Source organism: Canis aureus, chromosome 2 (genome assembly GCF_053574225.1).
Source record: "Canis aureus isolate CA01 chromosome 2, VMU_Caureus_v.1.0, whole genome shotgun sequence".
Lineage (NCBI taxonomy): Eukaryota > Metazoa > Chordata > Mammalia > Carnivora > Canidae > Canis > Canis aureus.
Window position 1 is genome coordinate 80,658,462 of NC_135612.1, and position 26,739 is coordinate 80,685,200.

General features: G+C 33.3%; 1 long non-coding RNA gene across 5 annotated transcripts in view; it reads right to left on the minus strand.

Annotated features, from left to right (window-relative positions):
* LOC144302640 (uncharacterized) overlaps positions 1 to 26,739 on the minus strand; it is a 98,712-nt gene that overhangs the window by 37,709 nt on the left and 34,264 nt on the right. For 2 of the 5 annotated variants that reach the window (XR_013369588.1, XR_013369600.1), the window contains exons 3-4: positions 21,745 to 22,053; positions 12,319 to 13,046 (exon numbers count right to left, since the gene is read on the minus strand). This is a non-coding gene — a long non-coding RNA (uncharacterized LOC144302640). Of the gene's footprint in view, positions 1 to 12,318; positions 13,047 to 21,437; positions 21,518 to 21,744; positions 22,054 to 26,739 lie in introns of those variants that run through there. The other 3 variants (XR_013369593.1, XR_013369594.1, XR_013369589.1) reach the window with 3 other exon arrangements.

Genomic DNA, 26,739 nt, shown 5'->3' on the forward strand with positions numbered 1-26,739 from the left:
AAACTAAACTTTTGGAATTTTAACTTTGTGTTTTTGCTTGCACTTGAAGGATTATAGAAATTATCCTGTTTTTATTTATTTTTTTAAAAGATGATAGATAGATAGATAGATAGATAGATAGATAGATAGATGATAGATAGATAGATAGATATAGATAAATTTAGAGAGAAAGAGAGCAAAAAAGCAGGAGAGAGAGAGAGCGTGTGCAGGGTGGGGGGCAGAAAGTGAGGGAGGGAATCTCAAACAGACTCTCCACTGAGCATGGAGCCAGACTTGGGGCTCAGTCTCACAACCCCAAGATCATGCCCTGAGCCAAAATCAAGAGTCGGACACTTAACTGACTGAGCCACTGAGGTGCCTCAGAAATGACCTCATTTTTAAGTAGCCCCCATCCTAGACATGATCATTTGAGATAATTAGTGCTGTGTCCTCAGGATGTTAAATCCCCAGATAACCTGACTAAAGCAAAAATAAATAAACATATGACAATTCAGAATTTTTTGCAAGGTTTAAATAATAGTGAAACAACATTAAAAGGAATTATAGGTGTTTGAGATCGAATTTTGATCTGAAGAAGTCTGCCACATAAAAGAAATAAGTTTGCATTTTATTACTTAACCAGAATTTTAATACATATAAAACTCTAATATTTGATGCAAAAATTTAATTACTGCAGATTCTTAGTCATATTTGTGAAGAATGAGATATCAAACATGAAATGTCCTTTCAGTTTAAGAACATTTTGATACACATGACAGAAGCGAGGTTTTGAGGTCAAATCTGTCATTTCATATAATGTGACTTCCTTAAAGATTAGATGGTAATGTAGGAAAGTGATAAGAAAATAATGGACCATGGGGCACCTGGGTGACTCAGTGGTCAAGGGTCTGCCTTTGGTTCATGGCTTGATCCCCGGGTCCTGGGATCAAGTCCCACATCAGGTTCCCCTCATGGAGCCTGTTTCTTCCTCTGCTTATGTCTCTGCCTGTCTCTCTCTGTCTCTCTCATGAATAAATAAATAAAATCTTAAGAAAATAATAATGGGCCATATACATTCATACAATAAGTTAACACTTCAAGAACAAATTTGGCTTCTTTAAAACTATCAGAACTTAGTCATACTTTGATTAAGAGGTAAAAAATGTTACCGATGAGAGAGATTGCATTGTGAGAATGGAAGTCTCAGTTCTTAAAATTCCTATGAAAAGATTTATGTGGGGAACCACCCAAATAAACATAGCAGAAAGAAAGTAACAAGCACAAAGGAATTTTTTAAAGCAAAAGTATACTCTCAATGTAGAAGGGTGGGTTGTTGGAATTAGACCCTAGGTTATTTGGGGATTGCATATTTGTTGAGTCTTTTTCAGCTGGAAGGAGCTATGACAGACCATGGGGTGGTCTCTAAAGGAGGCTGCTTCTTTAGGGGACTCTTCACGCAGTTTGGGAGGGGGAGTTTTTGACCTTACAAGATTTGTACCAGAACCATCATGGCAGCCTTTCTCTATGGCGGGAGTGGTGGTAAGTGGTAGCTATCACCATAATGCACAACATTGTAACTAGTCCAGGGGTTACGCTGGGGCAAAGGTGGAAGAGGAGAGTGCATGCTCTACACCTGTGCTCTTGATCTGTTAGCCCCAAGGTCTTGGAAGCCTTGAGGTCAGAATGTTGAGCCCCCAGGGATTCTAATGTGTAAGCTCTTTATCACCATCCTGGTCTTCAGTTCCTATCTCTATCATTCCTTCCTCAAGGACTGGAACTCTGCCTCAGGGCGTTCCTTTCACTGCTCATGTCTAGCTTCAACGCAACTAAAACAAGATATTACCTCCTAGAGTTCTAAGATGATAATTCATAAAACATCCCAAAAAAAGGGTAGACAAATTCTTTTAACAGATATATTAGTAATTATATTCTGAGGAATTATATACAAACAGTGATGTTGAGTGAACAAATGCATATCACTTTAGTAGATTTAATAAATAAGAAATTCCCTGGAATATTGACAAATCAATTTCAGTGGAGTAAAGAGCCTGAGCTTTCTACAAAATGGACTAGTAATGACCACACCGTGTATGAATACACAGCAAATTGGTGGGATTAAGATGATAAACAGGAAAAAAAATAAAGTAGCTTTTTTGTTAAAAATTTTTAGAAACTCATCATCAAATAGTGCAGTTGGGGGCTAGGCATGAGATACTGTACCCAAGAATAATACTGACAATTTGGAAGGATTTTTTTTTTCCCTTATAAACTAGAGATTGGAAGACTTCTGTAGATGGCCAGATAATAAGTAATTTAGGCTTTGTAGTCACTTACAGTTTTTGTTCCAAACTACTTTGTTTCTTTATCGTTTTTAACAACCTTAAGTATTTTTAAATTTTTCTTAGCTGAAGGTGGAGCATACAATGACCAAGGGCCAGATTTGGCCCAAGGGCTGTGGTTTGCCTACCCTTGATCAGTATTCTTAAAATAAAGATATTCACATCCTCCACAGAGCAGTGCAGCAGATGACAGAGGATAAATGAACTGTCCTGATAAGATAAGGAGTTCAAAATAACGAAAAACTCTTATCACCAGGTTCTAGGATATCACACATCTCTTAGAGAGGACTGGAATATGTATAAATGAGAAACTTACTTGATTGGACTATCATATGGAAATGCAATCAATACTGTACATCCACTTCCACATTCTAGCTCACACATTTGATTCTAGGTTTTTGTTCTTTCCTTTGCCTCTTTGCCCATTTCTTTCATAGATACAAAATGGCTTATGATTTTTAACAGAGATGACTGAATATATTTTACCCTTATCTTATTTAACATAACAGATGAAGGAAAACAATTGGTAAAGAATTTGTAGTTATGATGAGATTTTTCCTTCTTCCTTTCCACAGAGAATTATTGAACATGGCTTAAATTGAATATAGCAGAAATGTCTACACTAACTTGAAATTAGACCATTTTACTTTGAGATATCTTAACAAACATAGAATTATCTACATTATATCCATAGAAAAGAAGGCAAAGGCCTTAATTGCTTTTAGTGTTTCCATCCCACAAATCAAGTGAAAGATTTTAAAAGAGCATAAAAGAACACATTTTTGTGGCATTCTGAAATACCCCTATTTGGGATGCTAATTATAATCAGCACACATATTACAGTGTTTCATCTAGAGAATAATATATTTCACTTTTGACCTTATAACCTTCTATGATGTCCTTATGCAGAATTCACATTTCACTGACAAAGGAGGCCAGAAAAGAAGTCTGTTGATGGATGTTAAGAGCTTCCTGTGGATGCACATCATAATACTTTTTGATCACTGTGGATGAGACATTTTATGCAAGATGCTCCACTTAAAATAGATGTGATTCTAATCCTTAAATGATTGCAGTTTCCAAGCAAAATAAGAAAGAAAGAAAAGGAAGGGAGATGACATAAGTGAAAAAGAGAATTAAATTATAACTTAACAGAAGAAAAAGGAAGCGAAAAGAAGGAAGTGTCTTCGCTTCTTAAGATGGATTTCAGAATGTATGAACTAAACATTAACAATACAAAAGTAATATAAAATGACAAGCAAAGGCACAAGAAACAAGGTATGGGGAAAAAAGCAATTTAAAATTTTCTATTTTCTTGACGATTGAGCAAACCATGTATTTTATAGTATCTTTTTCTATTTGAGAGTGGCAACAATAGTTGAATTGAACATGTATGTTCGACAAATACACTTGGATATTTTTGACATTTTAGCAAATTTATATTGCACTGATAACACCAATGTTCTGGAATATGATAGAATCATCTGGAACTTCCCTAATACATAGCCACTAGCCACATGTGGCTAGTGCAACTAAGTAACTGAAATTTAAATTAAATTAATCTTAATTTACAGTTAAAAATTAAAGCACTGATAATATTTTTGTGTTACAACATGGTTCTTCTGACAAGAATACATTTCATTTTAACTATGTCATTATGTAAAATAACATTACTGCATTGTAGTGCCCATGTTGAACTCAGGCATTGTTTCCAGAATTACAAGTAAACATATGGCCAATCAGGTTGGTGTCCATAGATTCAATTGAACTGTCTTTTTTTAGATGCAGCTGTGTAATATTGCAATGTATTTTTTAAATATTTTATGAGACAGCATGTTACCTATATAAATTGTAATTGATAATTAAATGGAAGAGTGGGTGGGCAGCCCCAGTGGCTCAGCGGTTTAGTGCCACCTTTAGCCCAGGGCCTGATCCTGGGGACCTGGGATTGAGTCCCACATCGGGCCCCCTGCATGGAGCCTGCTTCTCCCTCTACCTGTGTCTCTGCCTCTCTCTCTCTCTCTCTTATGAATAAATAAATAAAATCTTAAAAAAGAATAAAAAATAAATAAATGGAAGAGTGAGGTGCCTGCTTGGCTCAGTCAGAAGAGCATGCAACTCTTGATCTAAGGAAGGGTTGGGAGTTGAAGCCCTACCTTAAGTAGAGATTACTGAAAATAAGTAAACTTTAAATGGAAAAATTATTCTGATGTAAAAAAAAATTCAAATTGAAAAAAAGGTATGAACAAACTTTAAAATTTAAAGCAAAGTCATATATACCTATGCAGTACAGACTGGGGATTGTACTATGACATCCCTAATAGTAATTAAAAACAGAAAAATTAGAAGTTTTGCTACAAATTTGGTGAATATTGACCGTTGCAATTTGCTATAACAGAACAAAATGAAAAAAAAAAAAAAAACCTCTTGGGGGGAATAATATTAAAAATAATAAGGTGTGAAATAGTAATAGACTTTTTAAGCAAAAGGTAAATTTTTTAAACATTTTTTCTCAATATTCAAAAAATTGATTAACTTGAATTCAATATTAAACATCCAAAAAAGTTTTAATGATTTTAATAGAGTGTGAGCTTATACTTTTGGCCAGCTATAAAATAGATAATAGTTAGGTTTAAGAAAGTCATTTTTGAGTGATGGTCTAAGAAGTTATTATTTCAATTATGGCTAATTTGAAAGAAAATTACAGAAAGTTTAAAAAAGATAGCATTCAAAAAGCAAAAAGTTTTTTTTTTTTTTTTTTAAATCAGTGAAGCACCTGGGTGGCTCAGTTGGTTAAGCATCAGCTGTTAGCTCAGGTCATGACCTGAGAGTCTTGGGGACAAGCCCTATTGGGTTCCCTGCTCAGTGGGAAGTCTGCTTCTCCCTTTCCCCCTGCTCAGTCTTTCTCTCTTTTGCTTGCTCACTCTCAATCTCAAATAAATAAATAAAATCTTAAAAAAAAAAAAAAAATTCAATGAACCTACCAAGCAGTTGCCAGTAGAACAAAAGACTATTTTTTTTTACAATATGAAAAATTAATTGATTCAAAATTCTAAGTACTTTTTTTAGTTTTAGATGATTTAAATTTTGTCTTAAAGGACTTCCAGATATCAATATGGACTATTAACAGAACTCATGGAATAGAAATTTTAAAAACTTTTATATCTGCCAAAAAAAATTTTTAGTGAGATAAGAAATAATAGTTTCTATTATGACACAAGAAACTTTATTATATTAAGTTAAATGTCCAGGTTTAGTGGAATTCTAAAACAAGAGACTAATGTTTTCCTTATTGCTTCATTTCACTCTTTAAGGCATATGGAAAATATTTGTGTTCATTGACTGGAAGCAGATTCTATGAAAATCATCACGGGTTTAATGGTTAGTACTGTTGTATAGATATGTGCAAATGTTGTGAGTCATCACGTTTATGAAACTGTTGAAAGAAATAGAAGATAATGATGACTTGTACTTTGGCAAAACTCACTGAATAGCATCAGAGTTTTAGAAAGATTCACCAGATTGTTAATTCCAATTCAAGATTTCCTTGAAACAAAAAGAATGCTTGCTAAATATTCCACAATGAAAGGCAATTGAAAAAAATTGCAATGTGATGTACATTTTCTCACTAACACCAAATATGAACATTCTAAATTTGAAGTTCTGTGGAAACTTTCTGTTACTTACCTAGAAACTTTCTGTTACCTAGCTAGCTAGACAGGTAGGATAATTTATGATTAAATCTCAACTTTTTCTACAGTAATAATAATTTTACATTATTTTCTGACATGAATTAATAGAAAAGAATTTTCATTGTAACCAACAGAATTATGTAAATTGTCTGTAATACTTCCAGAAAAAATTGAAGAATATTCTGTTGGTATTCATGAATTTAGAGCTGCTTTTCAATTTATATAATATTCTTTGAATTGAATGTTAATACAGTAAGTTGACACAAGAATGAACTTAGGTAATTAACTGAATAAATGTAATTTTAAAATTGATGATTTTTGCATCAAGCCAAATCAATTATTTTTTAAAAGACCATCTTTCTCAAATCCAAATATTAAAGGAAAAAAATTGTGTTTTTTAAAGATTTTATTTATTTATTCATGAGAGACAGAGACAAAAAGGCAGAGACACGGGCAGAGGAAGAAGCAGGCTCCATGCAGGGAGCCCGATGTCAGACTCCATCCTGGGACTCCAGGATCATGCCCTGAGGGGAAGGTATACGCTCAACCACTGAGCCACCCAGGTGTGCCAGAAAATTAGTTTTGATAAACGATTCTTTATTGGGAAACCATATATTTTATATCTTTAGATGCCTAAGCGTATATATTCATCTGTCAATTCTGTGAAATTAAATAGAGGTAACATATTTCTGATGAAAATGCAGCATGTAAATTGAGATGTGCTGTAAATACATACACTGGATTCCAAAGACAGGACAAAAAAGTGTAAAACGTATCTTTTTTATATTGATTCTTGATGAAATGATAACGCTGAATATATTGGGTTATAAAATATGTTAATAAAATTAATTTCATTTGTTTCTTTTTAATCTTATATGAAGTGATTAATTTAAAATTACACTCATGGCTCACATTTGATTTCTATTGGGTAGTGCTAATCTTGAGCATATAAGAAAATCAATGCAAAACATAGACTGCTGTCTTTGTCACAGCATTGCTCAAAGATCAATAACAGGAACTAGAACACTCAAACTGTTTTTCTCACTATTTAACCATTGATTTTTGCTTATAGAGCATTGAAGAAATTTGTTCATGGGTGTGCATATTTATATGTTTTGTTTAACAGACAATGAACAAAATAAGACTTTTATAATCAGGGTTTAAATCTTGGCTTTTTCACTTAAAACTCTTCTATACTGAAAACAATACTTCTCTGGTTAACACTCTCAGAATAAAAATATCTACCCTATAAGATACTTCCAAAACTACCAAGGGGGAAAGTTAAGAATATGTAGTTCTAAATGTTAAATTTTTCTATGATATTCATAAGGATTTTATGGAGCAGTCGCATTTCCTGCCTACATAGATATATATTTCATAAATCCTCTGTTAGCCAAGGTGATGTAACATACAATCAAATGCTATATCTATCTTTGTCAGTAAAGGAAAATCAAGGCATATATTTTAAACAATAAAGTCAAATGTGTACATATACACAGGGAGAAAGAGAAACGAATTATGCTTAATAATAATTCATTTTATTCATGGATTTCAGAAGGAGAAAAATCCTACAATGTTCTTTCAAGATTTAGTAAGTCTCCAAATACTTAGAAATTATACAACATACTTCAGAATAACACAAGCCAAAGAAGAAATCTCAAAAAATCTAAAAATATTTAACTAAATAACAATGAAAAGCCAACTTCTCAAAATTTGCAGTGATAGCAGTCTTTAGAAAGAAATATATAGCTTTAAGTGCATACATTAGAAAAGAAGAAAGATCTAAAATCAATCACCCAAGCTTCCATCTTAGGAAACTTCCATCTTAGGAAACAGGAGCGAATTAAATCCAAAGTAAGCAAAAGAAAAGAAATAATAAAAAATTAGAGTAGACATTAATGAATTTACAGTAGGAAATCAATAGAAAAAGATCAACAAAATCCAAAGCTGCTTCTTTGAAAAGAAAAATCTCTAAAATCAATAAGTATCTAGCCAGGCTAACAAGGACAAACAAACAAAAAATGACACAAATTACTATCACCAGAAATGAATGAGAAAAAAATCACTACAGATTCCATGAACATCAAAAGGATAATATGAGAACACTATGAATAACTATGCTCACCAATTTGATAACCTAGATAAAGTAGACTAATTCCTTGAAAGACATAATCTGACAAAGAAAAAGATGACAATTGGAAAAGTCCCCTATTAAAGAAATTTAATCAGTATTAAACTTTAATATAAGTGAATGAACCTTAATGTAAATTATGGATTTGGGGTGCTAATGATATGTTAATGTAGGTTCACAGATTGTAAAAATGTACCATTCTAATGTGCATGTTAATCTTTGGGGAGGCTGTATACATGTGGGAGCATGAGCTTTAGGGAAACTGTACTTTTTACTCGATTTTGCTGTGAATCTAAAACTGCTCTAAAAAATAGTGTATTTGAAAGGAAAATAGGAAAGAATTAATTCTGAAAATCCAGGTTTAGTTCAATGTTTAAAGTAGGAATTTTTCTACCATATTGCATGCTGCTTATTTCTTACCATATTCCATGCCACCTGTTAACAGAGCCTGAAAGGATAAACTGGAAAAAAGAAGTACGTAGGAAGGGCTAAGGAAAAATGAAATTCTTAAGGTTAAAAGCAGGAAACAGAAGAAATACCTTTGTGTAAATTTTTAATACTTTCCAAGGTAAATGCACATACTGCTCATAAAAGATTTCAGTTGTTTCCAAAGAATGTCTACATCAAGCTCTTTATTTCAAAGTAACCAAAAGACTGATGCAAAAATCAAATAAGCAAATTTTATCTTCCATCCTGCTATGTGGAAGTGGAAAATTACAAATACAACCAAAATTCCCTTAGATATTCCATTTCATTAAGGACTTTGACATACGTGACCAGCCAGCCAGCCGTGACTATGTTTGTTTAATAAATGTAGCATTGTCTTGATAAAAAATGCCATATTATTTAAAAGTTAAATGAACATTTCTATTGACAAAAATGTGCTTCATTTACAAATAATGTTACCAAATGAGGGGAGTGATTACATTAAATCTCTACACAGTTTTCATAAAACATCAGTCTAGGAAATGTGAACTAACATGAATGTGAACATTGTATAGAGTCACCTAGTGTTACCAGGATGTGTGCTCATATGATAGGTAAACCAGTTGTTTCTAAGCCAGTTGTTTCTAACTGTAGTAAAGGAATATGGCAGAGACTATCATATCACTTTCATTGTCTTTACACAAGAATTTATGTTACTAGGACCCAGCAAAATGGACCAAGGATGAATAATTAAAATGAAAACAGACACTTGGACTTGGGTTCCAGTACTCATTCTATCAATTCTGTTTAGCCTTGACCAATTATTCGTTGGTTATTGTGAGGATCAAATGATGTGTAGGACTAGCAATTTTTTAAATATTAATTTCTACAGTATAAAAGTTCATCTTGTGGCCTTTAATGTTGGCTCGTGGCCATCATTGTGTCATCAAGGCTGTTTAGCAAGCTATATAGAAAGAAAGAAAATCTTTGGTTTTGGTTGAGTTAAATTTTAACAAATCCTTTTACAGACAGGAACCTGTTAGTCAACTTATGTTCTCCTATTGGCTTATATAAAACAAATAAATCTAAACCTTGCAGTCAGTTTTGCTCTCACATAAGATCTAGTATATGTGTGTGTGCCCTCTTATGTACACATACTATAAATGGGTGTGTACAAACAAACACACCCACACTCACTCCATAGGAAAATGCATACTATTTCCTTTTAAATGAAATAATGCAATACTAACTGAAATACATCATTTATTGAGTATTTGGCATATGTCAGACACTAGAATAACATTCTATGATAAATTGTCCCTTGTAATAAGGGGACAAACATATATTTTTTAATAAATATCATTAACCCCACTTCTAAAATGAGGAAACCTATGCTCAGAATGTTTAAAGAATTTGCACAAAGGCCATCTTGAACTGACGTTGCTATTTTGAGTTTGGGGAAATTTCACACTTCTCTTTGGTTGCATCCTTCAACTAAGTATTTTGTTTGTGGACTTTTAATTGTTTCATCTGGCCTTGGCTTTGAGAGATAGATATGATGATATACTTCAAAGAACTTTGATAGGTCACTTCCTGCCTGTCTGCACTCTACTAATTGAGTAGTAGGAGGCACAGAAGGCTTGCTCATTTCCTTCATTGAGGGAAGAAATAATAAATCATGCCACACTTCATTTCATGTTGCAAAAATACCTAACAGCATCATGTTTTCAGCATCCTATTAAACCTTATGGAATTGCAAATATGTAGCTCTCTAGCAAAGGCCAGGTTTTCTTCAATTCTTTAGTCATCTTGTAGAAGCTGCTTAAGATTGTGCAGCACAAATCATCATAATAGATTAGAGAAGCAAAGGATTGCTTAGCAGTATTGTCAGTACAATATAAAAAGTAAAAATAAATAAATAAATAAATAAATAAATAAATAAATAAATAAATAAATAAAAAGAGTAAGCACAAATATAACCTGAAAATTTCTGGTCAATAGACTGTCAGTAGGTTCACAGAATAAATTATGCCAACAACATTCATTTGCATCATAAAACAAAATTATTTTTAAAATGTATGTTGAAAATAAGTATAATCTTGAAAAATGATTTTTCCCTTAAAAGAATGATCACAAATTTATGTGACCTGAACATTATGTATATTTTTAACTTTGTCTTTTCCTATAACACAGTTATCTGGCAAGCTATTTCTTGTACTGTAGGGAGATACCACAGAAAATTCAGTAAGAATTTATTTTTTTTAAGAATTTGTATAATAAAATATATAATTTCTGCATATCTACATCTAATTCATTTAATGTGTATGTGCATGTGTGTGTGTGTTTTCATTTTTCTTTCCTGGCATCACTCAGAACATTTATTTCATTAAAATCCTGTAGATCTTCAAGTGTTAAAATGTAGAGTTCTATTTTATGTTCTTCTGCTGATTTCACATTTTTAAAAAATCATGACTTTCTTTGTGTTAACCATATATTCTTCCTTTAGAAATCCTGCTCTCAAAAAAAAAAAAAAGAAAAAAGAAAAAGAAAAAAAAAGAAAATCCTGCTCTCTCTATCCCCTCCAATCGTATTCTTCAATGACAATAACAAAACTGCTGGAAAAAAAATCCTCCATCTAAATTAGGTGTAAAATTAATGTTGGGGTGTCAGTTTAATTGTCTTGTAAAAATGTGTGAAAATAAAATGTGAATGCAACAAACTTTAGGTTCCAGATCAGAAAATTCCAGTATTCTTTGCCTCCATTTGACTATAAGAAAAAAAAAAAAAATTGACAAAGTTGAAAATGAACATTTAATAGCTGTTAAACCAAATTTTCCTAATAGACTTGAAAGATGTTGCCATGAAGAATGTAGAAAATCTGATATTTTCCTGCTCTCTTGAGAGCACAGGCATTTTTATTAATATTAGAAATGTTATAGCACTTCTAGATAGTAAAAGGTGATCCTGGACTTATTATTTCTAGGCCCTCAAACTCTCTTTGCTTCTCCTGTGGAATTTTAGAACAGACAACAGCTGCATTTCCATCATCCTTCAACAAAAGTTTTCTGTCCTGTGTTCTGTTTGTAGGGTGCTTTGAGGGAAAAAATGAAACGTGTCTTTATTTTACCAGTTAATTTTTAGTATTTCTTGAAATTTAAATTTCTAATAGCGGCTTGAAATTCTTCTGCTGGATAGCACAAGCACAGAAAAGTACATACATGCATATACATAGAAAATGTCCTCTATCCGTATCTATATCTGTATTCCCTCATTTAAAGAAAGTGAAAGCAGGAGTAAATTAGGGTAAGTATTGAACTTGACCTGCATTGTATAACTTTCCTCCCTATGAATGGACAGGCCTTCAGATTTAGAATTAGGAGAAATTATTTTTTAGGTCATCAGTTTTATAATACAGAACATAATTATTAACAAATAATACTAATAAAGGTAAAATCCGTACAGTCTATCACACGAAACCAAAGTACACCATTTGGATTTATCTTGTAACATAAACTTCAAATTTGCTAACTTTGTTCAACCAAATTTGCAAAGTTAATGTTGCATTAACTTTTACTTAAGCTAATTCTTACCTCATTTTCCCATTTGTATTTAAAAAAGCTCTTAGCGTTGAAATTCTATCCCTATTTAAGTAAATCTCCTCCAATAAAACTACTCCCTTGAATTGGATTATTTGCCATACAGTGCTTTATTTCCTCTTCCTAAATATTTGATAAACATTATCTGGAACCAATTAACACATTGATCATTTCGATGTTTATTAAAACCCTCTTAATGACTTTTAAAGAAGAAACATGGTTGTATTTACAAACATTATATAGCGCATTAATCTAGGACATCATGCAGAGAGAAAAAGACATTTAAGGCATAATTCATTGGTTGTACAAAAGAGAGTTTCGTCAGCAGGTTGGTGAAATATTCTCAGAATGCTGTTATAAATATAATAACAATTTTCTGGTAGAGAAATCAAGACAGCTTAGGGAATTGGTAAGGAGTTATGGGTGAAATTCTCAAAGGGTGCTACAGAAGCCCCAAGAAGGGGCTTAAATGCACTGGAGCGAGGTAAGCAGCTGCAATTGATTTAGCAAGTAATAGCGCGGAACACAGCGAAGGGAGGAACGGAGGAACACACAGCACTTCTCTCCTGGCTTCGGTGTTCTGCTGAAGGCCAAGGACATAATTCTGCCAAACTTTTGAGGTTGTTTTTCTCTTTTCAAAAGTATCATTTTGCTTTTTGACTAACTGAATATGTGGCAGTTTTAATATGACTATTCGATTGCTGCTCTCTCTCGAGAAGGGCATGAGACTGCCTTCTGTAAATGGAAACTCAAAACTCTCCCATTCTCTGCTACGCATTAAGAAATGATTTTCATCTTTTTGCTTCACCTTCTCAAGGTTGAAGGTACTCAAGTCAACCATTTTGTTCAGTAAGCTTCTGGATGGGTCTTGATGGTGACAGGCCTAGGAAGAAGCCACAGTACATGGTGTAGTTAGTGCTCTTACCTTTGCTCTCTGAGACAGGTGTAACTGGTGTATCTGACAACATGCAGCATTGCTTCTGAGCCCCATATGTTAAGAATGATTTCATGCAGTCACTTAAGGATAACCTTCCCTGGCTGCCTGAAACTCAGCAGGATTTCAGGGACTGGAGGGTCATAGTTCTTCAGGTTCAGACAGCTATGGTGACCTCCTCAAATGCCTCACAAGGATTAGGCTGTCACACCTTGTCAGGTGGTCTATGTTTTCAGAGCTTTATCTTTGTAAAAGATTCAAAGTGTTCCCATTGCTGTAGAATTTCTTTAGTCACATTTTCTAGCTCTTTCCCTTTCCCTCTATATGGCTTTTTCTCCATCCAAACAGTCTGTTGCTGTGTATAGACCACGTCCTGCAGCATCTCACTTGACACCACTATGCATATAATCTCCTCAGATTAGAACTTGTCTGTCCCCATACCGACTCCACCCTTCATCTCACCCCACTGAAATCATGCTTACTACTCATAGCTCTGATCCATATGCTATCTACATATGAGGAGCCTTCGACTAATTCTAATTGTATTAGCTATGTCATATATATTAGATTTTTCTTTTTTAGATCTATCTCCGTTATCAGTTACTCACATGTAATGTACTTGTCAGTCATACAAAATTCCAAGAGAAGCATTCGGTTGTCTTAATGATAGATTTCCCTGTATACATTGATCTCTCAACAGTGAAATCTATCCCTTCTCTGGATCTCTCAATATGTTTTTAACATAAGTAGTCGATAAATGGTGCTTGAATGAAAGACTTAAAGACTTGAAGAATGAAGACATTCAGCAACTTGATAATTTTTCTGTGTTTATGTTTTCTGTGTTTTTTCTTTTTGTCCCAGCATATTTGTATTGCAAAAATATAATGCACAAATGCAAATATAATTGCATTCAGTGTCAAATTGGACCAGCATTTGGAGAAGAAAATAGGAGTATCTGTGATGCTAAGGAAAATTCTCCCTATTGACTCAATGGACTTGGTGGGATTTGAGGAATGAGAGGCTTTGAGAGGTGCATAATGGAAAAATTATAAATGAATATGAATTTTGTTTGGTTTAGATTATCTATAAAGTAATTTAAATAATTTGGGAGAGTCATTCAATATGTGAAATTGAGACTTTTTTAAATGAAATTGAGAATACTAATAAATCAAGTTTCAGGCAATAAGAAGAAAAAATTATATTTTAATAAGAAGCTAATGGTGACCTCCCGTGTGTGTTGATACGCATGATCACTGTATTATTAATATATAATATGTAAATAGATATTACTATGCATTATATAATAAGTAACATGTACATTTAAATAATTTATATATACTAGATTAAATTATAATAATTTAATAATAATTAAATTATTATTATTTAAAAATAATAATAATTATAATTATTATTTTTTTATTTATTGAAAGAGAAAGCAAGGGGCAGAGGGACAGGGGGAGAGAGAATCTCAAGCAGACTCCCCACTGAGTGCAGAGCCCTCATGACCTGAGCCTAAATCAAGAGTTGGACACTTAACCCACTGAGCTACTCAGGTACCCCAGTATAATGGGTTAAATTATTTAAGAGACATTTCATAAAGCCTCAATTTCTCCCTTCATAATCCTGCAAAGTCAATTTTGTTGTTCCGATTTTACAGATGAGGAACTTTTAAGGAAATGAAGCCAAGGTCACAAAGTAGTGAGTGGCAACACTGGGTATCAAATCAGAGTTTGAACTATGAGCAAAGCCCACACAGTTTTCCACTGCATTACATTTAGAAATGACTTACAGGAAGTAAGCTCATAAGCATGATTTAAGTCAAGAAAAATTAGAGAACATATTGTCTATGCTACTCCAATTCATCTGAAGTAACTATTTTATAGCAGCAATTCAAATAATAGTGAAATATAGAAGTAGCAATAGTCGATCCTTTGAGGGTAGAAAATACTACCCAAAAGACTCTTTTCTCAAAATGAGGATTTGGGATTTGAAACCTCATAAATTGTACTACAAACTCTTTTATTGCTCAGATGTGTTAAAGGTTATTCTGTTTTGAGACCCTCTTGATAGCTTTACCTGTTCTTAGTAAGTAGTAATGATTACTGTTTAAGAATGCATTAACTACATGTACTGAATAATTATTATGACACACAGGGAGCCTCTACAGTGAACATGTAACACATTGGCACAGTTCACTCTAGTATAGACTTCTGCACTGTATTTAAACAATTTATAAATTGAGAGAGCAGGAAAGGGGAAGGAGGGCAGAGAGTTGCCAAGGAGAAGGGCAAGGAGGAGAAGATGAACAGGAAGGTTAGAACCCTTGTGAGCATTTTTAAAAGAATTTTGGGGTCATGGAGGCATTCCTATTACTGGAAGTAATTAAAGCAAAAGCTGTCATTTCACCTGTTGGAAATGGATTATCAGACCAAGAGATGTTCTCTAAGAATTCTGTCCTAGCCAGCTACTAGTCAGCATACTTTCATCACATAAGTTAGTTTTTGAGGGACAGAGAGCTTTTTAAGGTACATTGGTGATTAGGATGTATTGTAAAAAAGTATAGGAAAGTGACCTAGGAATTGTGCAACACATTCCCTCAGAAAATGGAAAGAGAATCTGAGATAGAGTAATGTGTTATCCTGTAACCTCTGGAGTTGGGAATGTTCCAGTTCCTCCTTTACTCTCCTGCCACATCTGCTTCTGCAAATTTTAATTTTTCTTTCCCTCTTTATTTCTCTCTTGGATTCCTCATAATTTACACAGTTTTGCTTACTGTCTTTTCTGTGGTGCCTCTTCTCTTCCTTCAGCATCATTTTATTTATTTATTTTTAAATATTTTATTTATTTATTCATGAGAGACATGCAGAGAGAGGCAGAGACATAGGCAGAGGGAGAAGCAGGCTCCCTGCAGGACCCTGATGTGGGACAGGATCCCAGGATCTCGGGGTCACGACCAGAGCCAAAGGCAGACACTCAACCACAGAGCACCCAGGGGTCCCTTTTAGCATCATGTTCATCTGTTTTTTCCCCCCCTGTTCATCTGACACCCACCAGTTCCTCTGCAAGTCCCACAGCTCAGAGCATCCATTTAAGGTAGAGTCTCCAAGCCTGGAAACAAAGAACAAAGTCAAAGAGTTAACACTAAACTGATAACTGAAGATAATTGTATCTTTCCTGATGACTGAATAGATACTTCAGGGACTTGAAGTACTCCAGAGTCAACTTTAAATGCATTAATTATCTTTCCTATTATTTGTAATTTCTTTCTTTCACATAAAAGTCAAGTGGGAAAATAAATTAGTGAGTTGAGCTTTCAAGTAACTTGGAATCCAGATAAATGAGAATGTATTGTAATTGTGTGTATTGCAATTGAAGAGTCATTTCCTCAGATCTAAGATTAATGACCTCAAACTTCCTGTCTAATTCCAATTCTAAGACTTCTATGATCTACATAAATACAGTTCAGAGCTTCTCACCATGTTTCGATGATTGCTTTCCTATAGTCGCATTTAAAACTTGAATTCTATTTCCTGTATTAAATACCTGGCTTAATCAAGAACTTAAAAAATGATCCCAATATTTTGCATTCATTTGATAGTAAGCCTGAAGAATTTCCTTAAAATTTGGTGGTTCCTTGAGAACTCTGTAATCCTCAGGAAAACAGGGTAATTCTGATCTCTTTCCCTATTCTTGCAACCAAGCGAATGTCAAACTATCTATACACACTATAGGTGTTTGTTTCTTCTTGGCTTTTACCATTTTGAGGAGTGATATCAGGCTGCTAATACTTAACATTAAATGCATTTTTCAGAAAATACAAATAATTCAGAGTCCTGTTTAATTTCAGAACTACTTTATTCGCATGATTTGGTCACTTATTCAGTCTTTTAAAATTTCAGTTATTATCTCTGATGTACTGGGTACGTTCTAGGTCCCTGAGATTCAGTAGTGAGAAAAACATACAAAATCCCCTGTTTTTAAGGAGTTTCCTCTTATGGCATTCTGGAGACTCTTTAAAATATGTAAACATTTCATTTTGAACACTTATTTTTCAGAGATTCTTTTATATTGTTTTATGTTTGGTTTTTCGCATTTTTAAATTAATTATTATGGAAACTATGTAGGTTGTTTACTGGAAACAGGATTGCCATATTTCACCTATGTTATAAAACTACCAAACATTGAATTCCTTACACCTGTGAGTAAACCCAAAGATAGACAAAATAGCAATGTGTAGAATTTTGTGCTGTTTTCCAATTCAGTATTACTCAAAGGATCGGAGTTGTGCAGAGAGAGCCTTTTCATAACAATATTCAGATTAATTGAAAGATTACAAATAGCTGATTAGCAATAAACTAGAACAAATAAACAATTTTCCACTGACCATTATGAAAGGATATAATACCTTTTTGCCTTCTCTCTGGAATAAACTAAATAAATAAAAGCATTTGTAGGCATGTTGTCATTGATTTCACTTGAAAGCAAAAACCTTTCTAACTCACTTGTGGCTTTGGTTTTGGCTGAATTATATGGTTTTCCTATTGCTTTCATAAAGCACTTGATACTCTACCAATGACTGGTCATTCTAATGTGTGCACACTTAGACCACTGACCCTGCTGTGGTTAAACTACATTTATCCTGGCCACATATTAAATGTTGAAGAATTGTGCCTATGCCTTAAAGAACACTTGACCTAAAACACATATAATTATATTTGTCTAAAGCACATTTTATTTTTTCAAATGATAATACACATAATAAACTACACATGAACTCTACGACCAATAGCAAAGCTTCTTTGCTGCATAATTTGCATCAAACCAAGACAAAAACTGCCTTACAGGTATAGTGTTAAGCAATAGTTCTTTTCCATAAATAATGACAGAAAGACACTATTTTCTTCTTTCAAAGGTAAAGTTAAGAGGCACATTGTTAAATTCAGGCCACTCCATAATACATAAATATTGAATTGACTTAACGGTAATCAGTGTGATTTTTAGAGTTTTTTTTTTTTAAGTGAAGGTCCTCTTTACATAATTTCCATTACCTGGCAAATTATATAAAATGACTTCACTCAACCAATGCAGTAAATTTTACATAGTAACATTTCCCAGTTTGGGGGAATTTTTTTTTTAAAAAGAAAATTTTAAAAAATACATCTACCATTAATAGATCATGTTTTTGCATAACCTAACATTCTGACAAACTGATGAATATGATTAATCAGCATGAGGATAATGACCATAGCCCTTCAATATTTGTTTCTAGTTGCTGTTCAGATTTGTGTCAGTGTACTGGTTTGAATAGATGCCGTAATTCTTGTTAATACACAAAACTCACACTCCCACACATGGTTTGGATGAATTTAGAAGTTTTTTTTTTTTTAATAATGTCAAATCAAACTACCAGCAATAATTTTAAAATCATTGCCACATAAAGGCCAAAACAATTCAGTCCAGTTAGCTGAAATTTTTCATTCTCTACCTGCTAATTGGTGGATAACTATTTGATTGATGGAATAGCCCTAACATAAAGAACATTTCTTTTATGATATTTGGATTTGGATGCTCCTGGAACTCAAATAAGACAAGTTTGAAATTTTTAAAGAAACATTCCTTCAATCATCAATCAAAGCTACATGTTTTGTGTATAGAATAGTGTTTTTGCAGTCTGGCAATATTAAAACTTGGATATCTGAAGGTAACATATTCAATGTGCTCTCTTGTAGAAGCTTCAATGTGAACAAAAGCCTAAGTATTCAATAATCATGTGGGCACTACTGCCTTTACTGACCTGACCACTGAGAATTGATGAATTAGTTAAATAAAAGATAATATCTGTTTTAGATATGCTACTATGATATGATTATGGAAGTTCCAAGTGGAGATGTCTAGCAGGGAGCCAAAGGGCAAAACCTACCAATCAATCTCTTTGGAAAATGAAGCTTTGAGAATTATAAACGTGTATATAATGATTGAAGTTATCAAATGCATACAAATGTCTGGAGTTATAGACTAAGTTAAGTGTACAGTCCTCGGGTTTATGTTGCATAGGTCTGTTTTTCTTCATCATCTTCAGGCAACAAATTAAACAGAGTAAAACTGTTAGGGGTTAGGTTTTCCCAGGTGGTTCTTGCAAAAGTAATGCAAGGAATCAATAATGACAGAGGAGTCATTGAGGTAATGACCTTTTTAGAGAACAATGTGAAAATGAGATAGAGATAAAAGGAAAGGACATTAGAGGAGCCAAAGACTAGAGGTGCCAATGAATTTATAGACTGTTTGTGAATGATTGGGTAAAAGAGTGGACATTATTATTTGAAGTTATAGTCGTATTGTGGTAAGAAAAATATAAACTCAGAAGTGGCACACTTAAGGGGGAGGACAAGGATTACTTGTGCTCCTCTGTTCTCATGGCAATTTATATTTAATTCTACTCTAGCACTTTACATTATAGAGTAGTTTTCTTGTGCCCTTCTTCCTGACTCCAATGGGAATCGCTTTAAGGTAGGGAAAATCATTTAGTCTCACCTATTTCTGGGACATAGAAAATTTCTGGTGAACAGCAGATGACCAATGCATGGTGTGGGTGTGGGTGTGTGTGCCTGTGTACATTTGTATGTTTTAATATATGTATTGAATATAGCTAGGTTGATTTTCTATAAATGTGGCCAGAGTATTACTTTCTGATGCAATCATCATAAGCTTTCTAAAGCTAGACGAAAAGCATTTCTAAATGTTGGGCTTTTAATGGAAGCTTCTGATAAACTTATGTGCATAATTCTCTTCATAAACTTGGATATAGGTAGTAGTAAAGCTTTCCTTCTCTTATTTTTCTTATGCATTTTCCAGAAGGGCATTTTTTTTTTTTACTGTAAATTTTAGATTTCATCCCCTACGCCCTTGCAACTTTTCCCTTGAGGAAAGAACTCCTCATTCTTAGCTCTTGTCCATTCATTGAGACAAAAGTGTGTCTTACTCCTTGACTTTAACATATTCCATTATCAACAATAACCTTAAAATATTCCCAGAATAAGATTATTGTTTTTATAATCTAATCACGAGAGAATTGCAAATGTGGCAATTTTACTTTAAGTATATAAATAACAGTCTATTACACCTATGGAAAATATTCTGAAAGTGAAATAGGCAAAATACGGTAAAGTTTAAATTCTCTACATTTCAGTTTTAAACAATTTCTGCTATTTCTTAGGTATACAAAGCTATAAAATATTTGAAAATTTTGTTCTGCTGTTTTCACAAATGTTAGATTTCACTCAGCACTAAAAGCTTTAGTAGAAAGTATTTTTATAAATATCATCATATATAACTTAGTTCTTTTATATAACTAATTACAGCTAAAACTATTTTGGGGTATGTTGTTGTATAAACCAACAAGTAATTTCAGGCTTTTATTGTATTTCCAAGATACCAACGACCTAGTTGAAAGTTAAGAATTCAATCAAATGTCTGTAGTCCCAAGGTCTACCAAGAGGTAAATAAATAATTTCAGTGTTTGAAGCATTTGTTATTGTATGATTAGAAGTGATATTTTAAGGTCAAATGATAATTATTTAAAGAATAATCTGTAAGCATGGTTGTATTTATATGCCCCTACATTGACCCTAAATTAGAATATCCTAGAATTGCACATTTCAGTGTCCCTGATTTTTGATATTGAGTATGAGTTGTAACTATGAATAATGAGGTGTTACTTATGACACTTGTGTTGGGAGTTTATGTGTGGTTCAACAAATATATTTATTGTCCTTCTAGAATACATAGGTATACATAATTTGAATTTTACATGGACTAGTTTTTCATATTAAATGCAGATTGGAAACCAAAAGTTGTTGTCAGAGAAGGACTAAGAGGAACTTCTGAGTAATTTTTATTGTAGGAGGTAAATAAGAAAGCTCAGTGTGTATGTGTTAGGGGAATCTGTGGTTTACCAGGGTAATGAAATTCCTGCTTCTTCCTAAAGTCAAAAAAATATAGTTGGGGGTAGGGGTGCACCTGGGTGGCTCAGTCAGTTAAGTGTCCGACTCTTGGTTTTGGCTCAGGTCATGATTTCAGGGTTGTGAGATTGACCCTAAGTCAGACTCCACTCTCAGCACTGAGTATGCTGAGACTCTTTCCCTCTCCCTCTCCTCATCTCTTACTCTCTCCCTTTATCTCAAATAAATAAATATTTTTTTTAAATACAGTATATATAACCATAACCCAGGGTATAATGAAAAATGGGTAACTTGGCCTCAGAACCACAATGTTGTATTAGTTTACATAATATGTATACATCTGGCAATGGGTTAAAAAGCCAAATTTCAGTATTTCCTGAACCTTAAGTATGGATCATCTCTGTTCCTTTGCCTTTACTAATAGCCTTCTTGTGATACTCTCTCCCAGCTATCAGAAATGATCTGTGGGAAAATGAAAAATTAGATTACTCCAATGATTATGTTAAGGTATTTGTGCAATAAACACATTTCCTTCCTTTCTTTGGATTCTACCCTCCCTTAATCCCTTACACCACCTACCCCAGATATAAACACACAAACTCTCATCGTCAATCTTCTGTATCTCTCTTGATCTCTTTCTGTCTACCTCTGTCTCTGTCTCTGTCTCCCTCATTTACACACACACTTACCAGTATCCACGTATCTCTGTCCATGATTTAGAGAATTAAAACTGATGACAACCACGAAGAGGAGAATCTGTGAGTCTCTTAACACAAGTAGAGCTGCCACCGCAGTTCAAGTAATAATACAGATTACATGCCCTTTTCCCCAGGCTTGCATACTTAGGAAGGATCTCACTACCCATCCCTGACATTGATAACACCGGGGCTATTTGCATGTGTCCAGAGATGGAACACTTGTCCCTTCTCCTGTCTGTTGGTTTCACCACTGAGGTTTCTTCAAGTGTTGTCACAGAGTGGACTTTGGCAGTGGGTTCTCTAAATGGAAAGAAAGGATGGAATGACACTGTAATGGACCAATTCGTGATCACTTATAGTATCTAACTTTTGGATTACCAGGGGGAATTAAAAGATATTGATAAGGGAGAAGGCAGCAGAACTCCAGTGAGAGAAGCCCATTGAGTGACACTGCCATTGCATCACATATTTCCTGGAATGTAGGAAACTTTTTGTAATGACTATTTTTATTTTTATCATCATCAGTCTACACTTTTTTGTTGGATTCTTATTTTTATCATCATCAGTTTACACTTTTTGTTGGATAAGTCTCATCCAAAACATTTACCTCTGTTTAATATTCACCTCTCCCAGTCTTATAGGTACAACTGTAACATCATTTCCCTCCCGCCATTAACTGCTATTATTCTTTCTCAACTAATACACATGCTAGGTTTGAAGGTACATGAAAGAAAAAAAAAAATCACACCAGAATGTGTTCCCTTTTCTAAGATAACCATATGTCAATGCTTAATTTCCTTCATTGTTTTACCATTTAAAAATGCCAACCAACCAAGAAGACAATAAATATTCCTTACTATTTGAGATCTCAAAAAAGTATGGGGGCAATATAGTCAGTTTATTTTTAATTGAAAGTTAAAAGAAAATAATGTTTATTTCAATACATATGCCCCGATATGTTAAACAATGTTAAGCAAATATAATGAGAAATTTTTATAAAGGCTTAGAGCAAGCTGGCCTGTGAATGCACCACAGTCTAAAGAGACCAGCTCGCCTGGCAGAGGGAGGCAGTGGCCAATATATTCTAAAGGAACCCTTCCTACTTCGTATTATTTACACTTAATATTTTTCATATGAAAATAACATACTCACTGTAACAAAATAAAATAAAATGCTGTTACTAGTGAATCTGAATTCTTTTTGAAAGCAAGGAAAACATTTATGTTGTGCCTGTATTCCAATAACAATATATATGGATTCTGATAAATATGTCAATTTTAGTTTACTTTTCAAATATGATGTGTAAAATTGGACTTAGCAGTATTAATAGTAAACTTTCCGTGTGATTATTATATTCTGTGAAATGCAAGCAGTACTAGATAATTAGTTGAAAATCATTCAACAACACAAATATTCCTCTAAATGTGACACATAATAGAACTCATTCAGCAAAGATTACAGTGCAGCTAGATCATTATTTCTGACATTCAGCAGTCAACATCCAACATCATTGCCGAAGATGCTTTTCAGAGCAGCTAAACATTTTAAAATAACAATTGTGGTATCAGAGCATTCATGAATAACACACAAAGCTGGAATTTACATTTTTCATTAGTAAAACTGCCTATTTTCTTCTAAAGAATGTTGTTTATTTGGATAAATAATACAAAACCATGGCTTTGATACGATTCTCCTACAATTGGAAACTTTCAGTAATTAACTCGTTAGCCAGTGGATCTAAAAATTTAGAGGACCAGATTATCACCAGATACACTTTTCAGATTTCTCCTTAGTTTATTGTTAAAAATGGAAAGAACAAAAGGAAAGGTCTGGTCAGTCAAAACATTATATATTTAATAGCATGGACTATATAAATAAGCCATTGAGAAGTGCCAGCTTTTTCTAATCTAGTACTTCCCAATTTATTCAATCACCAAAAGTACAAAGTATTTTTCAGGGCGCCTGCTAGTTTCGTGAATAATTGGAGAAATTCATGAATATTTATAAGTACAAATGATGAACAACAAAAAAGCCGCAATACTTCAACATTATTCTGAACTTTCACAGCACTTTTAGGGCATTTGCTTCTCTCCTCATATTCTTTCTGAAACATTCACATTATCTCTCCTTAGTCTGCTAAAATCCAATGTTGTTCAAGGCTGTTTCCTATTTAGTCTTTTCAAAAATATATTTTTAAAATAAAAACTGATTTCCTGTTCCAAAGGCTACCCTCTGAATAAAACACACAAACAAGCAAACAAAACACACACATACACAAAAACCCCACAACATTTAAATAAGGTCACTATGACTTGCATTATCTGTTTACAAGACTGAACAAACCCATCTTTCCATAGCACAGTTACCCTGAAATGCGGAACTACCTCTTGGTATTTAATCATTTCTTTTCTGGGAAGCAGTGAATGATTCCCCTCTCCTGAAAGATAGGATTTTATTTCCCCACTGTGTCAAAGAAGACTTTCCTCTGTTTGTTTCCAGATTATGAGGGTTCAAATCCCAGTTCTCCCATTTATTGGCTGTATGATCTTGTGCAAATAGCTAATTGAACTCTTTGGACTTCTGACTTATTAGTTGTATAATGGAAATAAAAATCGTATGTAGATCATAGGGTTATTGGAAAAAACATATATATATTTGTTAACTGAAATACATATATATATATGTGTGTGTGTATATATATATATATATATATATATATATATACAGTTACATAATTGTGCTGTGCTATCTTTTAAGGATATCCTCAGGTAGGATTTTTTCTCATTATGTGAATTAAATATAAATAATCATAGGTGTAAACATATGTATAGAAATACAAACACATCATATATACATTTTCACTATGCAATTGAGTTACTTTATCTTTTAGGAACCCCATGGGCTAAAATTATCATGCCATTATGTTTATCTTTCCCCTTAGTATCTGATATTTCTGAGTTTCAAAAAGTTCAAGGCTTTTTGAGTCCCCACTATCCCAGAAGGCATCCTCTTGTGGTAGCCTGATTTTGCTTCTCTCTTAATTGTAAACTATTCAAGGGTAAGATTAGGCTTAATTGTAAACTAGTGAAGGGTAAGATTAGGTCTTATTTCTCTTTATGTATCCTTTGCCCAGAACATCAAGTCACACAAATTTCTTTTTTTTTTTTTTTCACACAAATTTCTTAAATGGTCATTGAATAAATATTACTAGGTGCCCTGATTTGTTTGAAAAGTACTTGAAACGTTCCATTGTCAAAATACATATAGCATGTATTCTTCACTGGCATAGAACTTGTTTTGAGAAAGTTGGATAGAACATTTTAGTGGGTCATTCTTGCTGGCTGGCATCTCTGAAGTTAGCATTATCTCTAAGAGAGAGGGATAATTGAATGCATCGCTAAGTGAATAAATGAATGGATTATTAAGTGAATTTTCACTAATTTAAGTCAGAGTAGTCACACTCAAGAAATATGCTGCCTAAGACTTCTCATGTAAAAAAAAAAAAAGTTTATTTTACTCAGTATTTTGCAAACTAAAAAGGGAAACCAGAGATTACTAACATTTGTCTGAACTCAACAGATTAACATTTTGAAAATAGGCAGAAAATAGTGAGAAGTCAAAAAAAAAATCAGGCTAGAAAATGAATTTATTCACAATAATCTTCTGTAGATAGAAATTGCAGAGATGGAGAATCAATAGTCACACTTTGTACTCACTCCATCATAAACTTCAGTGGATGGAAAATTAAAGTCCAAATGAACTGTTCCCAAACTTTCTTAATAAAATGTCAAATGGATTCTCAGTTTGTCTCTTTGATCTCAGTAATATTTTCAGTTTTCACAAAGGCAAACCACTTGGTAACTGCATGGCCACTTATATTTAAAAAGAAAATATCATTTAAAATTGTCTTCCACATTTTATGAAAACACATTCTATCTCCATCAATTAAGTTTTCCAATTAAAATGACAATTTTTGATTAGCCTAAATCCCTATCATTAAAACAGTGAATTCAATATTCCATGTTGTCATTTTAGTATTAATTATTGTCACATTTTCATACAAAAGAAATAAACATATGTTAAAGATATATTTACTTACTTTTCTTTTTCTCTTTTTAATTAAGCGTTCTCAACTCAATACATAGAGGGAAAAACGATTAAATAATTAACTTTTTTTATTCTTTGGAGATCCCTGTGCATTTTAATTTACATGTTGATTATGTAGCCAGGAAAAGTCTCCCATGTTTAATTTGATTAAGCAGAGCAGAAAGTGCCTTAAAATGAACAGATAGCTGAAGCTGAGAATGCATTTTGTCTATAATTGTGTTAATGAACTACCCTGATGAGACTTGTTTAGTACAAAAGGCCCCCTGACCTTTTGATTAACTATAAAATAGGATACTTCTAATATCTGCAGAGTTCTACTCCATTTTTACAATTTCTTAAGCCAAACATTTAAGTCACTTAAATACTTTAGAAAATAATGGAATGAGTAAAAGAGCTAGGCATTCATTGTTTTAGCTGTAAATCTACAGATTCTTGTTCACTCTAAAACTCTCGGGTGAAAGCCACCAGTATTTTTGAATTCATCACTTCCTTTGTATCCCAGGCTATGGTAGACTTTGTGGGGGATCAATAAGAGAAGTAAATGATATAAACCATGATACTGTGTGTTAGGACTGCAACTCAGGTACCAAGAACAAATGATATCTGATTATAAATTGTAATAGTAAACCTAAACATGAGTGGAATTTATGTGTAGCAGTTTTCAAAAAAAAAAAAACACAGATAGTTTAATGTGAGAATTGCAGCCCTCTCCTATGGGAAGTGTATTACCTGTCAATGCAGTATATCACATTTCTGTGTCACTACAGTATTTAATGTTTACACATACAATCATCTAATTAAAAGAATTGCGTGGCTATTCAATAACTGTCTAATTTGGGAGGGCAAAGTCTTCATGGTCAGGTGGTATCTCAAACATGT